Source organism: Scyliorhinus torazame, chromosome 17, assembly GCF_047496885.1.
Source record: "Scyliorhinus torazame isolate Kashiwa2021f chromosome 17, sScyTor2.1, whole genome shotgun sequence".
NCBI classification, from domain to species: Eukaryota; Metazoa; Chordata; class Chondrichthyes; order Carcharhiniformes; family Scyliorhinidae; genus Scyliorhinus; species Scyliorhinus torazame.
This window is the reverse complement of record NC_092723.1, coordinates 125,037,381-125,052,486: the sequence shown is the minus strand read 5'-3', so window position 1 is coordinate 125,052,486 and position 15,106 is coordinate 125,037,381. Positions and strand designations below refer to the sequence as shown.

Sequence of the window (15,106 nt, the reverse complement as noted above, 5' to 3'; positions counted from 1 at the left end):
TTGCCATTTAGATTTAAATGTTGCAGGACAGCAGAGTTTTTGATCTAATCTGTTTTACATGGGATCACTTAGCTCTCTGTCGACAGCATAATGCTTCCGCTGTTTGGCATATACATCATCCTGTGATATAGTTTCACCAGGTTGGCATCTCATTTAGGTATGCCTGGTTCTTTGGCCTAATGGTAATCAAAGAATGGGAGATATGCAAGACCATGACATTGCAGACTGTAGCGGAATACAATTCTGACCCACAGCATATCACGGATTCCCAGTTTTGATCTGCCAACTATGATCTGAATCTATCCCATTTAGCGATATCAGACAACATGATGGATGGATCCTTAGTGGGAAGACGAAAGATCATCTTCACAAGGACTGGACGGTGGTCAATACTGCCATCGACAGATGCATTTGAAATAGTTAGATTGGAGAGGACGAGATCAAGTCAGTTTTCCCTCATGTTTTTCTCTCAACACCTGCCACAGGCCCAGCCGGCAGAAATGTCTTCCAGGGCATGGTCACCTCAGTCAGTAGCGGTGTTACCATGCCACTTTTGCTGGTGGATATTGAAGTCTCTCATTCAGAGTACATTGTGCCCTTACTATTCTCAGTATTTCTCCTAAGTGGTGGCCAACATGAAGATGTACTGATTCACACGCTAAGCGAGGGCGGTAGACAGTAATCAGCAAGATCTTGCCCTTTTTTTTTAACCTGATGCTATGAAACTTTGTGAGGTCTGGAGTCACCGGGGAGTGGAAGTAGACTGGACCCAGAGGGGCGCAGCATTGGAGCAGCGAGTATAAATAAGTTACCTTGGGGATTTTATCATAATCATAATAATAATCTTTATTAGTGTCACAAGTAGGCTTACAGTAATTACTGCAATGACGTTACTGTGCAAAACCCCTAGTCGCCACATTCCAACACCTGTTCGAGTGCACTGAAGGAGAATTCAGAATGTCCAATTCACCTAACAAGCACATCTTTTGGGACTTGTGGGAGGAAACCGGAGCACCCGGAGGAAGCCGTGGGTGGTCAAGAGCAAAGTAGGCCCACTAAAACCTGAAAATTAAGATAATGCCGTGTTTTGTGGCCACGTTGATCACGAGCGAGAGCGCAACACAGCCGGAAGATCCCGGGAGTGGCCTCTCGCGGGCTTTCCAGCAGCTTTCACACCTCGCGGGATCTACCCAAGTCCCGCGAGGCATCGGAACCTGAAGCAAGCCCAAAAGGGCATGACCAAACTTCACATGCCGAAATTGGTTTTAAACCTACTTAGACGAACTTACCTGTGTAGCCATCTGGGATGGTCACTTCCACAATACAAAATGGATGTTTGCAAAGACTGTAGGGAACTATGGACAATGTTAAGAAAGCAGGCAGGCACAGAACCTTTATGCATATTGGAACCGCAGCTCCCAGACGAAACTGAAACTGTAGGTCTATTAGCATATTGATGGCCCATCTCCGGGAACAAAGACAAGACACTCAAGCAGCCGATCTAGCTCCAGACCTCGCGGCGCCAGTTTCCCAAACCGAAAGCATAAACAAAGCCAGGCCAACGGCCACCTAGGACACGCCCAGCCATCAGGGCACCCACCCCTTTAATGGTCAAGATCAAAACGAGTGCTCAAGATACGGCCCAATTAATTGGGGCCAAGTTCAAGGCCCGCCCAAAAGCGCGCGAAACCCCTTCGGGTACAAGAAGGCCCCAAGAGAGAATCGCTCTCTTGGAATCGGCTCTCAAAGCGGAGAGATCCTTCCACCAGCTACACCAGAAGCAAGTAAGTCCAAGGTCAACGCTTGCTACCAGACGGACGACCTTAGCTGTTCTCTTGTACCACTTCGACCCCAGCAGCCTCAGATCCGAACAACGGCCATTGTTCCTCTGAGTGAGTGGCACCCGAAGCTAAGTATAGGCGTTAGTGTTAGAGCTAGTTTAGTTTGTAGTATTTTGTGCATGTGTAGATCTTACTGTGTGTGTGTATAAATAAATAGTATTGACTTTGAACTAACTAACTGGTGTATTGGCTCTTTGATCAGTATTCGGGTTTGAACCTTGTGGCAGTATCGAAAGATACTTGGCGACTCTAAAGCAAACGTAATTAGGATTAAGGAAGGCAACCATATTGACCGCCAGATTTAGAACCAAATAAAGATAGCAATACCTGGTATATAACGGCCTCCCGGGATCTACCAGCCTCCCCATGGAAGCTGCAGCCGGGTGCCGTTCAGTACTGGTCCACACAAACATGGACCAGGCTGAATGGCACCTGGAGAGGGGGAGGGGGGTCTTCCGTTTAATTGGGGACACCTGGGTGGATAGCGTAGGGTACCTCCCTTGCCCTCCCCATGGAATGCAGACGCCTTGGCACTAAGGTGCACAGATGGCACTGCCAAGCAGGGAGGAACACTGCCTAGATGCCAGGGAGGCAGTGCAAGGCTGTCTGTCTGCCAGAGTGTCACTGCGAAGGGTCAGAGCCTGAAGGGGGCCATGCCCATGAAAGGAGGGTGAAGGGGATTTTGAAAGTTGGGGGGTGCATAGCAGGTAAGAATGGCCCTCTGGGAGGTTGGGTGGGGTGACTGGAGGGCATCCTGCAGGGTTCTCTTTAAGGGGGCCTGTAGAGGGGGGAGGTAACAGGGACCCCATAGCAGGGTGTCCTCACATAGGGGGTGTGGGGTAATGCCCATGTGTGTGTGGGGGGGTGACATTGCCCATGGGTGGGGGTGAAGCTCACCACAATGGTGGCTTAACATCTGAGTTCAACTCCCCAGAAATGAAAAAAATTCTAAGTCTGTGCTAAACCAGTGATAAATTCCCCAGGGCCCCCAAAAAGTGACAGGGGCTCGATTCAGCCAAATGTGAACAAAAAATGCCATAGCGAGCGTGTTTCGCCGTGTGTCTCCAGGCGCTCGCAGTGCCGTGAAACACATGGCTATACAACGGAACTCGCATTGTACAAGGGGCTTCAGTGGGGAACACGTATCCTCGGCTGCACATAACCCCGTTTTGTACACTGAGGAGCTCCGCTTGCCTGAACTACCCACTGCAGCAAGTGATCAGGACGCCATTTCTCCGAGGGCCCCGAAGCAAATTCCCAACCCCCCCCCCCCCCACACATTCAGCCCAAACGCACTATATGAGGGTCCCCGTTCCGACCCTGCGCCCCACCAACACCCACGCAGGCATATCCAGCCCGATTGCACACGCACGCAGAAAATACCAGCTTGGCATCTTGGCAGTGCCAACCTGGCACCCTTAAGAAGGGTGAAATGGTGGAACCAGGGAATTACAGACCAATGAGCCTAACATCTGTGGTGAGGATATTGCTGGAGTCTACATCAGGGATGGGGTAACTGAACACCTTGAAAACTTTGGTCGATCAGGGAGAGCCAGCATAGATTTGTGAAAGGCTGGTCATGCCTGACAAATCTCATTGAATTTTTGGAAGAGGTGACGAAGGCAGTGGACAGGGGAATGTCTATGGATGTTATTTATATGGACTTACAGAAGGCATTTGATAAAGTCCCACATAAGAGACTGTTAACTAAGGTGGACACCCACGGAGTTGAGGGCAAATTATTGACATGGTTAGGAAACTGGTTGGGTGGCAGGCGACAGAGTGGAGATAATGGGCTGGTTTAGCACACTGGGCTAAATCGCTGGCTTTGAAAGCAGACCAAGGCAGGCCAGCAGCACGGTTCAATTCCTGTACCAGCCTCCCCGAACAGGCGCCGGAATGTGGCGACTAGGGGCTTTTCACAGTAACTTCATTTGAAGCCTACTTGTGACAATAAGCGATTTTCATTTTCATAATCGGTAATTACTCTAATTGGCAGGATGTGACTAGTGGTGTACCACAGGGATCTGTGTTAGGACCTCAATTAGTCACAGTACTCATTAACGGCTTGGATGATGGCATAGAAAGTTGTATATCCAAATCTGCTGATGATACAAAGTTAGGAGACATTGTCTACAGTCCAGATGATAGCATAAAATTGCAAGGAGGTATTGAGAGACTAGGTGAATGGACAAAATTGTGGCAGATGGAATTTAATGTAAGCAAGTGTGAGGTTATCCATTTTAGACCAAAAAAGGATAGAGTTTGAAATTTACTAAACGGAAAGAGGTTAAGGACAGTGGATGTCCAAAGGATTCCGATACATAGATCTTTAAAATGCCATGGACAAGTGCAGAACACAGCCAAAACAAGAATGAGAAATCAGAAGAAAAATACGGTTTCTACAAAAACAAAATCATGGATTATTATAAAACAGCGGGAGGCCATTTGGCCCATTGTACCTGTGCTAGCTCTTTGATAGTTATTCCATCAGTCCCATTTTCCTGAGCTTCCCCAACAGCCCATTCACAGAAGGAAATATGAAATTTAGCAGCAATAAAGTATCGATATTCGGATGCACCTTGAAACCTAAAGTCAACTTTAAACTTCATGGTGACTGGTTTGTCAATTTCCCACACGCTGTTCCAGGAAACCTCTCAAGGAAGATGCATAACATATGTTCCTGTATTTTCCACTCACCATCTCCCATTTCCAGTTATTGTCTTAACAATTAGAGAAAAATAACTGGATCCTGCTGTCACTCAATGCAATAAAGTACTCATTTCCAATTTGTGAAAAGAATCCCCTCTACCGTCCCGCCACCATGAACATGAAATGAGAACCAAGAAATGCTCAACTAATTTGATTACCAAGTGCAACAACTCATCTTGTGGTTGATCAATTGACATTTTTTGGCCTTAAATGTTCAAAATGTTGAATCACAACATGAAGCTGAAGCATCCAACAATTGAAATATCTGCATGGGATAATCTAAGGAACATAATTTGGAGCAGTGTGTGCAGTCAGCCAGTATTTGAGGTTTCTAAATCAATTATGACTTAATCTATACATCTCGGTCTTGAAATTTTTACTTGGCTGTTCTGTGCTGTTCCAACAGGCATCCTCTTTTATGACAAAAGAAGTTGCCAGAAATACTTAATTTCAAAAAAATCTGTGGTTTGGGGGAAAAAAAGTCATGAAGAGGCAAGTTCAATGGCAATTTTTTTCAAACAATTCTTTCAATGATGAATAATTTTTTGATATCTGTCCCAAAATGCCTAATACTAGCATGTGCCTGATTCCAACAGTTCAATTTCAACCAATATTTCAACTTAAAATTGTCCTCTACATTCCCCTTTGTTTTTATAAAATCACCTAATGCCTCTTTCCTATTCTGAAAAACGCACACTTTTCCGGTCTTTCTTCAGAACTCAAATCCCAGACCATGTTGTTTTTTTCCTCCCTCTGCAGTGCTTCCAGTGCTCATTCACATCCTATAGAGCTCACTGGCTTGCTGTCAAGATCATTTGGACTTGACGATATCAAAGTGAACTTCCTTTCAATTTTTTTTTTTGGTCTACAAAATAGGGAAACGTTCTATTTGAGAGCTACATATTCTTCATCAGCGATATATATAAGTGTAATTACTACCCAGAACGATTGTCTCAAAGTGTGGAGTAATGTAAAAAGCTATACACGGTCCAGCAACATGAGTTTGCAAATATGGTCGTCTGGAGAATATGGTTGGGAATGCACTAATAACAGGAAATTTGAACATTCATCAAAACTCAATTGAGATATGTTCAATCATCGTCTGAATCTAATGCAATGTAATTTTCAACGCTGACAATAATGAAGAATGAATGCTATAGCCTAGTCGGAAAAGCAACCCAGAAATCAAGAGTTTACATCGAACATGAAAAATTGTGATATTGAACTCAATAAATCTGATAATTTGTAGGCTAGCATATTAGAAAAAGCTAACTGGCTCAATAATGTTCTTTTGTGAAGAAAACATGCATCCCTGTCATGTGGATTAGCCTATATGTTACTCCAGTCGCACACTACGAGCACGATTTACTGGTCACATCGTGCCCCAATGGAACTACCCAAGTCCTGTGAAGCGTCGGGATCGGGAACCCGCCCACAATGGATGGCACCAAGCCATGCTCACGTAAGTAAGCCTGAAATCTACTCAAGGCCGACTTACCTGGTACCTATCAGCTTCCTAGGATCTACCGGTGTCCCCAGAGAGGTCGCAGCCGGGCGCCATTCAGTACTGGTCCACAGAACGTGAACCAGGCGGATCAGCGATCGGGGATGGTCTCCCAGGCTTTCGGAGGCCCCTGGGTGGTTAGGAATAATGCAGGGTGTCCCCTTGGAATTCCCCCAGAACATGGGCACCTTCGCACTGCCACCAGGGCAGTGCCTGGGGGGCACTGCCAAGCCACCTGGAGCACTGCTAGGGTGACAGTGCAAGAGTGCCAGGGTGGCACTGTCAAGGCTCAGAGCCAGAGGGGGGCCATACCCATGAAAGGAGGGTGCGGGGGTTATGGAGGGTGGGGGTATGCAGGACAGGTAAGAAGCGTCCTTTGGGAGGTTGGGGGATGTCAGAAGGGGGTCCTGGAAGGGGGAACCTGTAAGAGAGTGTGTTGGGGGGCGGGGCCTGAAGACGGGGACACCCAGGGACCCCATAGTGGGGTTTCCTCACTTGTGGGGGTAATGCCCATGTGTGTGAGGGGTGACATTGCCAATGGGTGGGGGTGGATCCACACACTCACTTGGGGCACCTTTTCAAAATGGCGGCCCGATCTTGATGTTTAACTACCCCGTGATGAAAAAAATTCTAAGTGTGGGCTAAACTGGTGAGAAACTCCCCAGGGCCCAAATATGTGACTACATGTGGTTACATAGCAGTGGGAAACCCGTCGGCAAAGCTGGCAGGAAACGCCCAGCAAAACCTGCCACAAATGACACTTAGAAAAATTTCCATTAAATCCTGCCCTACGTGTTTGACTTTTAATATCCTCCGGTTAACTGGGAATGAGCAACAAATATTAACTTGTCAGCATGGCCCACAACTGAAAAGCAAGTAAAAAAATGAGAAAAACATATACAGAATGAGCATTTTTTGAAACCACTGATTTTTCCAACACTGAGATATGGTGCCTTATGACAATGTTTTCTTTTTCTCCTCTTGCAGACTTGGTGGTTCAAGAATGCTTCAAATCTTTGCAAGAAAGATTTCAATGTACAGATTAATTTAAAAAAGGGTCTCCAGATTTTCCTGGGCTTATTCTTTAATAATTAGAAATTGTGCTTCCTAATGCATAAAAGCACTCAAATGACTCAGGTGACTGCCATATCCTTCCCATCTAAAGATGTACTTTTTGGACGGTTACATATGATCCAATTCACTCTCACGGGAACAAGGCCAGTGCTAAGTTTGTCATTGGTAGCAGAACCCAGATGTTGGAACTGCAGCGTTCAAAGAACAGAAATATATCTGAACAACATGAAGTGCAGAGACTGCACTCTCATTCTGCACAAATATTGCCCATTTTTTGTGAACAATCTGAAATGAAGGACGACTGCGAGATCCCAACTGAAGTCAAAACAGAGCAGAACGGAAAAGGAGGCAAGTCGGGGACTGATCATAAAATTCTAAATCTTGTTTTTTGAAGACATGGAGATCGTTAAGAGGAATTGAAAACTGAAGAACCACAGGATTGCATGTATTCAAAAAGACCAGTAAAGATGCTGTCAGAACTACCCTAGCTCTGGCAATGCCAAACTTTAAACACATATACTGTACAAGTCGGAATTTCAGACAAGTATCTGTGCATTTTGCTATTTCCTAGACGATAAAAGAAACATAATTAAAGGCAACTGATCTCAATTGTTCATTTCAAGATTTTTTTTTGTGGCACAACTACAAAGATCACACTGGCACTATTTCAGTTTTAAAATAAAAATTGGATTGACAATTAAACAGAAAGCACCCACAAGATAAAAAGCTTACAGTTCAATCCCATACCCTTCAGTTGCCGTCAGCAACTTCTGACCCACAGACTTCAGCACATTATCTGACCTTATTATCCCCTTCCCAATAAAACTCTTCTTTTCCAATACGCAGGAATGGAAAAGCTCCAATTAACCTAGCATCCGCAGCTTTTGGGGGGTGAAGATAGTTCCAAACTTTTACCACGTTTGTGTGAAAAGGTGCTTTCTGATTTTACCCTTGATGGACCAAGATCTAATTTCGCTAAGCATTTGCAGCACTGAAATATGCCTTTCACACCATCAGGTCCACCTTGGTATTTATGCGCGACATGAGCCTCCTTCCACCATTTTTCCCATCAACATATCCTTCTATTTCTCTCTCCCCTATGAGCTAAATCTAGCTTTGTCTTGGGTGCATGCATGCTACAGCTACTCCCTGTGGTAGCAAGTTCTACCGTCTATCCACTTTCCACATAAGAAGTTTCTCCTGAATTCCTTATTGGGTTTATTACTATCTTAATTTTCTGGCTGCTAGTTTGTGTACTGCCCACAGCTGGAAACATCTCTACATCTACCATGTCAAAATCCTTCATAATCTATCAGATCACCCCTCAGATCTCTCTTTTCCAGAGGAAGAGTCCCAGCCTGTTCAATCTTTTCCAGTGTTCTTGATTCCTCCACCACAGGAAATACTTTCTCCGTGTCCATCCTATCAAATTATTTTATTAAGGGCTAAACGATATGGAAAGCAAACACACTGAATCTGAACAAACAACATACACGGTGGGGCTCATTGCAATGTAGATGGCAGCAATTATAGCAGCAACAGGCAAAGACAATTCATTTGTGCATCATTTTCGCCTGAGACAGTAAATAGCACGCTAACTCAACATAGTGCATAATGGGAGATCAAATAAAACCTGGAAAATTACGATTTAACTGAAATCAAGCAGTGTCTGTCCTTTGTGTGATAGTGTTTAAAAATAATTATAATGTACTCAAATGGGTTAACGGTAAGTCCCTGGACGTAGAACATGGTAATGTGTTATTTGACCATGCAGTGACCTATATCAGAATGACTGATGAATAAAATAATTATGCTTGAGTGAACTGTAGCACGGATGCACAGTGCACAATTGTTTCCTTAACAGATTTTGATTACCGTTATATAGGTGTAATAAATGCTAAAGTGTGTGTGTAACTGACAATATTCATTAATTGCAAGCAATGGCACATAGCAAGTTGCATACAGAAAGGAAGCATGGCGCATTAGAATTACCCTTTTTCGAAGCGGTAGCAGCGATTTTCCATTTTCTAAAAAGTCACTAAAAATAAAAACCAAAATCTGTACAGGGTCTGTTTTCAGGATGAGTAATAATGAACAAAATCAAGTATGATGAAAGCCATAATCTTTCAGCTCATTCAGGAATTACACAGTGACAAGCATGACTTTTCACATTGAAACCATTCAGAATATTGTGCATGCACTTCAACACGATGTAATTGGTGTTTTAATCTGATAAGAATTTGTTTCGTCATGGAATAAAGTGCAACATGATGTGGGTTGCATATTTTAACTAGGGAAATCATTCCTCAGTTTTGCTCAAGAAAGCAGCTACAGATCTAGATGTCTTTAAAATAGATGTGTCTTGTAAAAAATATTTCCAGTGAGAGTTGTGCAGCAAATCAGTTTTCATGGCTACATTTACCACAGCATTATATGCAAGCAAAATCTTTAATGGCATTAAACCATGAAAGTCACTAAAATCAAAGAATAAACTGAAGCATTTAGGATTTTCATACGCTTTAGTTACCTTACAGCAAGACTTCCAATGGGTGAAGGGCATTTGCAAACATTAAATACTCTTGCACTACACTTGTGTGTACGTTATTTTACAAACCTGTCAAATCACCTGTAATTTCCTCTACTCTAACAAAAATTCCCTGTATTTTTCTGGTAGTATTTAGAATATAGACTGGTTTATCCAAACACTCTGTTTGTGTGCTGTCATTTCTAATTCTAAATAAAACACACAAGCATTGTTTCTCAAACCACCAACGCGCTCCTCACCTCCAACACTCAAAACTTTTGAAATCTTTTCGGCCACTAATTGTACTATAAGAGTCTGCCACATATAGAACATAGAACATAGAAAATACAGCACAGAACAGGCCCTTCGGCCCACGATGTTGTGCCGAACCTTTGTCCTAGATTAATCATAGATTATCATTGAATTTACAGTGCAGAAGGAGGCCATTCGGCCCTTTGAGTCTGCACCAGCTCTTGGAAAGAGCACCCTACCCAAACTCAACACCTCCACCCAACACCAAGGGCAATTTGGACATTAAGGGCAATTTATCATTAGCCAATTCACCTAACCCGCACATCTTTGGACTGTGGGAGGAAACCGGAGCACCCGGAGGAAACCCACGCAGACACGGGGAGGACGTGCAGACTCCGCACAGACAATGACCCAAGCCGGAATCGAACCTGGGACCATGGATCTGTGAAGCAATTGTGCTATCCACAATGCTACCGTGCTGCCCTTAAGAACAAATAAATCTACACTATATCATTTTCCCGTAATCCATGTACCTATCCAACAGCTGCTTGAAGGTCCCTAATGTTTCCGACTCAACTACTTCCACAGGCAGTGCATTCCATGCCCCCACTACTCTCTGGGTAAAGAGATAAATGGAGATAACATGGGAATAAGTACTGTACTGCCTTTACAGTGATATAAGAGAACACATGACGCACACCTAGGGGTCGGTCTAATGTTGCGTAGAGCCATGAACACAAGCAAGTATTAGACAGCGCCTAGTTTGAACGTTTTACTATATACATGTGCATAGTTCTTGTACTTAATACATATAGTTAACATAAAGACTACAAAGACTTCATTGAGACTTACAGAATGCTATCCAACAACACAATGTCCGGGTCCCCCAGCGTCGCATTTAGGGGATACCCCTATGATGCGCTGGGAATCTCCTTGGAGGTTCCAACGCAAGGGTCTACCCAGTAATTGCCCAGAAGAGCTAACTTCTTCTGGATAATTGCACTGGGCTGAGAACCATCTAACAGAAGCAATTTAAATCGCTAATTTTAGAATGGTTCCAGCAGTTCCCCTGACCGGACTGAGCCCCATCCTTTTCTCATAGATCTGCCTCCCCTCCCGGATCCCTCCGCACCCATGAAAAGAGGGAATGACTTGGGATTGACTGACCTGTCTGCACCCCAGTTACTCCACAACGATCCTGCTGGGGTTCAACTTCCCTGCTCCTGTCTACCCCAGCCTGAGTGAGGAAGGTAGAGCGAGACAGGAGGTAGGAATCCCAGCACAGGCAAGTCTGACGAGATTGCCACTCTGTAGAAGTTACGGACCATAGTATCAGTGAATTGAAAAACACAAAACCTCACAAAAATGCAGAGACAAACTAAAGTCCTGCAAGACTAAAGAAAAATTTGACAAATCATTCTGACCTTAAGAAAAGTTCAAGAAACAGACGTTGCGGATAAAAAGCGCCAGAGAAAAGCTCCAAAGAAAGGTTTGGAAGCTGAAGGCAAAAATTTAAAATTTCTCACTGCAGCAGAAGGCTCTGTGGGATCTCTTGGAGTTCTAGCTTCAATTCCCAATGTGCAGAGTCAATGAACCTGGCATGGGTGGGCTAAGGCATTTAAATTCCAGGATACAGCAAGTCTTGAGAAACTTTTAAATAGCTCAGTGCTTACAAGTTGCCATTTAAAAACTCCTCTGGTGAAAACAGATTCACGAGTTCTTCCAAAAAGAAAATATCAATTAATTTGGAAGAATCGAAACTAAAGAACCAACTTTAAAGACTGGCAATGGCCAGGATGCAATGTTTACGTAACCCTAAAGAACAGCATTGAAATGCAAAAGCTTGGCGCTAGTCAATCCAATCTGCCACTGTTTAAAATATTTTCAAAGCTGAGCATGAGCGTCTTTTCAGCGGGAACTCTCCAAAACCAGCAAGCACGGGTAAACCCTGCCACTTCAAACGAATAGTGGTGCCATCATGAATTTCAACGGCTTCTTAAAAGCTGAACTAAGATGAAAATCTTTTAACCATGGGTCTGAAATCCACTCTTCCAAATCAATTTGGACTTATCCAAGGCTTACGTCATTCAGGTAATGAGGGACATTGGAGAAAAAGACTCCTTAGATACAGAATTGCTTCAGATCTGGATAAAAGGGCAGAACGTAAGCACGTTAACATGCGGCTTTATTCAGTAGGGCCGAAGGTAATAACATTATTGACAGACAAGGAATTTATAATTTAAGAAGTACTAAAATCATTCAATGTTTACTTTAAACCAGCAAGTAACAAGATCTTCAAAAGAGCTAAATTTATTAAGCATGCCCAGCAGTCAGGAAAACCTACTGATTTCTAAAGAATGACTGAATGCTGCAAATATGGAGACTTAAATTCTGAACTTATCAGTGACAGAATAGTTGTAGCAGTGTACAACACACTCTCGGACATGCTGAATGTGAAAGGTGAGCAAACCCTTGAGAAAGATATCCAGATTGTTAGGCAGTTTGAACTCCATGTGCAGCACAGGAACAGGGCGACTCCAGGCTAAGGGCAGCAATATACCCTGACCAGTAGAGCGGCCATGACAACACCGTGGAGCAAAGCACACCCACAGACAAGATCAGTGTCCTCCAGTTTCAGCCCAATGATTCCAATATAACAGAATTTAACACTTTGGCAAACTGCACAAGCCCAAATGATCTAAATGCGCAGAAGACCAAACACAGGACACAGCCAGGCTTCTTGGATGACATCAAAGATACAAGATTTTTTGTATTGGATGTGGACGTTTTCGTTAATGACCATCTCACAAACTTTAAATTGGACATTGGAGCCAGTGCTACTATCTAACAGACAAAGAACCAATACTGTGGGGCCTCTGGCTTCAAACAACAGACTCGCCACTCTATGGGCCTGTGGGAATCGATTTCAGGCCACAGATATGATTGAACTGCTACGGTATGATGGTAAAGAAATTTTTGAGCTGATGTAGGTTACCCGTAAACTGTCTTTTTCTCTCTTGGGCAGATGCCTGTGTAGCTCTGAATCTTCTGAAAATGGCAGATGTCAACACAACCACAGTCATAAATTATACAGAATTGCAAGTTCCCAACAGCTCAAATAGGAAAGACTATTGTGATTGGAACTTTGGCTCTGAACTGTCTTCTCTCTTTGCAGAGCAGGTTTGTCCATTTCAGTACAGGTGCCAGAAGTCTCTCATTTAGCATTCTATAAGAACCTTTGTGAATAAGGCAAATGCAGACAGGTAAGGCCAGACGGGTTCCCAGTAGAAAAAAAGGATAAAGACCGGTGGAATGTGGGTCGTACCACGTTAATTCTTTACTTAATGTATACGGCAAGATATTGGTTAAGGTGCAGCACTGAGGCTGGAACCAGGTCTCCCTCAAGTTATTGGGGGTGATCAGACGTGTTTTGTTGAAGACTGGCGTGCGGCGATTGCTAAATATGGTGCTTTCCCTGTCTGAGGGGCGGATTCCGAGGTAATCGTTGCATTTGATGCCAAAAAGACATTCGATAGAGTAGAATGGGGGTATAATTTTGTGGTTTTGAAGAATTTTGGGTTGGGGCCCAAGTTTATGCCTTGGATACAACTGGTGTACAAAGCCCCATGAACTAGCGTCCGCACCAATAACATGACCTCAGGGTATTTCCAATTAAATAGGAGAATGTCGGTGTTTATCAATCTTCTTTTCCGGGGACCCAATTTTACCAACCAGCCAACCTTCGGGACCCACGCCAGCTGACCTTCGCAACCCACCATTTTATCTTACCTTTAATGCGAGAGGTGAAACTGCTTGGTCCTCATGATCTCACTGCAATCAGGTTCACAGGAGGAGAGGTAAGACATAGTTAGCATCCAAGTTTCATCAGCAAACGAATCAGCCAGAGAGGGCAATTTCTCGAGGAGGAAAGCGTGGATTTTGTACCTCAATTCGTAAACTCTGAGCAGCTCCCCTTTAGACTGATCATTACAGTAACTCTTCAAGCGGATGAAATTCATCATTGGGATTGACTGGACACTGTTTTGATTCAATGTTTTAATGTAGTCGAAAAGGTCAGCAAAAAACTTATAGCCACCCTTCAGTACACAGAGGACGAGATGTGATGATTTCCGCTGGTTTTCATTATATCCCTTGCCAAACATTCAGTTGTGTCCATGATTAAACCATGAGGAATATATACCCTCTCCAGGTCATTGGAGTAATGTTTAGGGATGCAAAACAGATCAAGGTCATAGCCTTGTTCATTATTGGTGATCACCACGCAGTCAGCCACCGCCATGTTGCTCTCGCACTTTTGACCCTGGGTTCAGGTCCCAACACTCCCGGGCCGCATGTACACTGATAGGCGGGCACGCATGCGCAGTGCACCCGCATTTGTTTAGCTGGTCGCAGCTGTCAATTCAAAGTCGCTTGCAGCCGGCTGTGCGCGTGAATTCCCGCGATCGGGAAGGCCGCGATGGGCGGCTCCGCGGCCCTCGCGACACCCGCCCGTAACCCACCCATGGGTCACAACCACCACTTTTTAAATGCCTGCCCTATGTCCCTCCTCTTGTTTGCATTGGTAATATAGGGCCTTTGGCCATCGCCTTGGGGGCATCAGATATGTGGAGGGGAATAGCGAGGGGACGGGTGGAGCACTGGGTGTCCCTGCATGCTGATGAACTCCTTATAAGATGTACCCGGTCCGCACCATGTTCGATATATTGGAGCTGCTGAGGCACTTTGGCTCTTTTTCCGGGTACAGGCTAAACTTGAAAAAAAGTGAGTGCTTTCCTGTTAATCCCCGGGTAAGGGAGTTAATCTAGGGGTGCTACTTTTCGTATGGCTGGTTCCAGCGTTAGGTATCTGGGGGGTTCAGGTAGCCCAGGATTGAGCCCAATTCCATAAACTGAACTATATGAACTTAGTAGGCAAGGTTAGGACCGGTCTGCAAAGGTGGGATAATCCTCCCCTGTCCATAGCGAGCAGGTTTAGTCAGTCAAGATGGACATTTTGCCAAGAGTTTTGTTTTTGTTCCAATGTTTGTCGGTCTTCTTCCGTATATCCTGTGGGGAGTCGAAAAGTTGATTAAGTCCTTTTTATGGGCAGGCAAGATCACGAGAATTCAGAGGACAGTCCTTCAAAGGGATAGGCAGTCAGGGGCTTTGCGTTGCCGAACTTGAAATTTTATTACTGGGC

At 44.3% G+C, this 15,106-nt stretch overlaps 1 protein-coding gene across 3 annotated transcripts in view; it reads right to left on the bottom strand.

The window, feature by feature from the left end:
- Positions 1 to 15,106, bottom strand: part of LOC140394127 (lipase maturation factor 1-like) — a 107,554-nt gene that overhangs the window by 19,149 nt on the left and 73,299 nt on the right. The gene's annotated exons all lie outside the window — the stretch shown is intronic.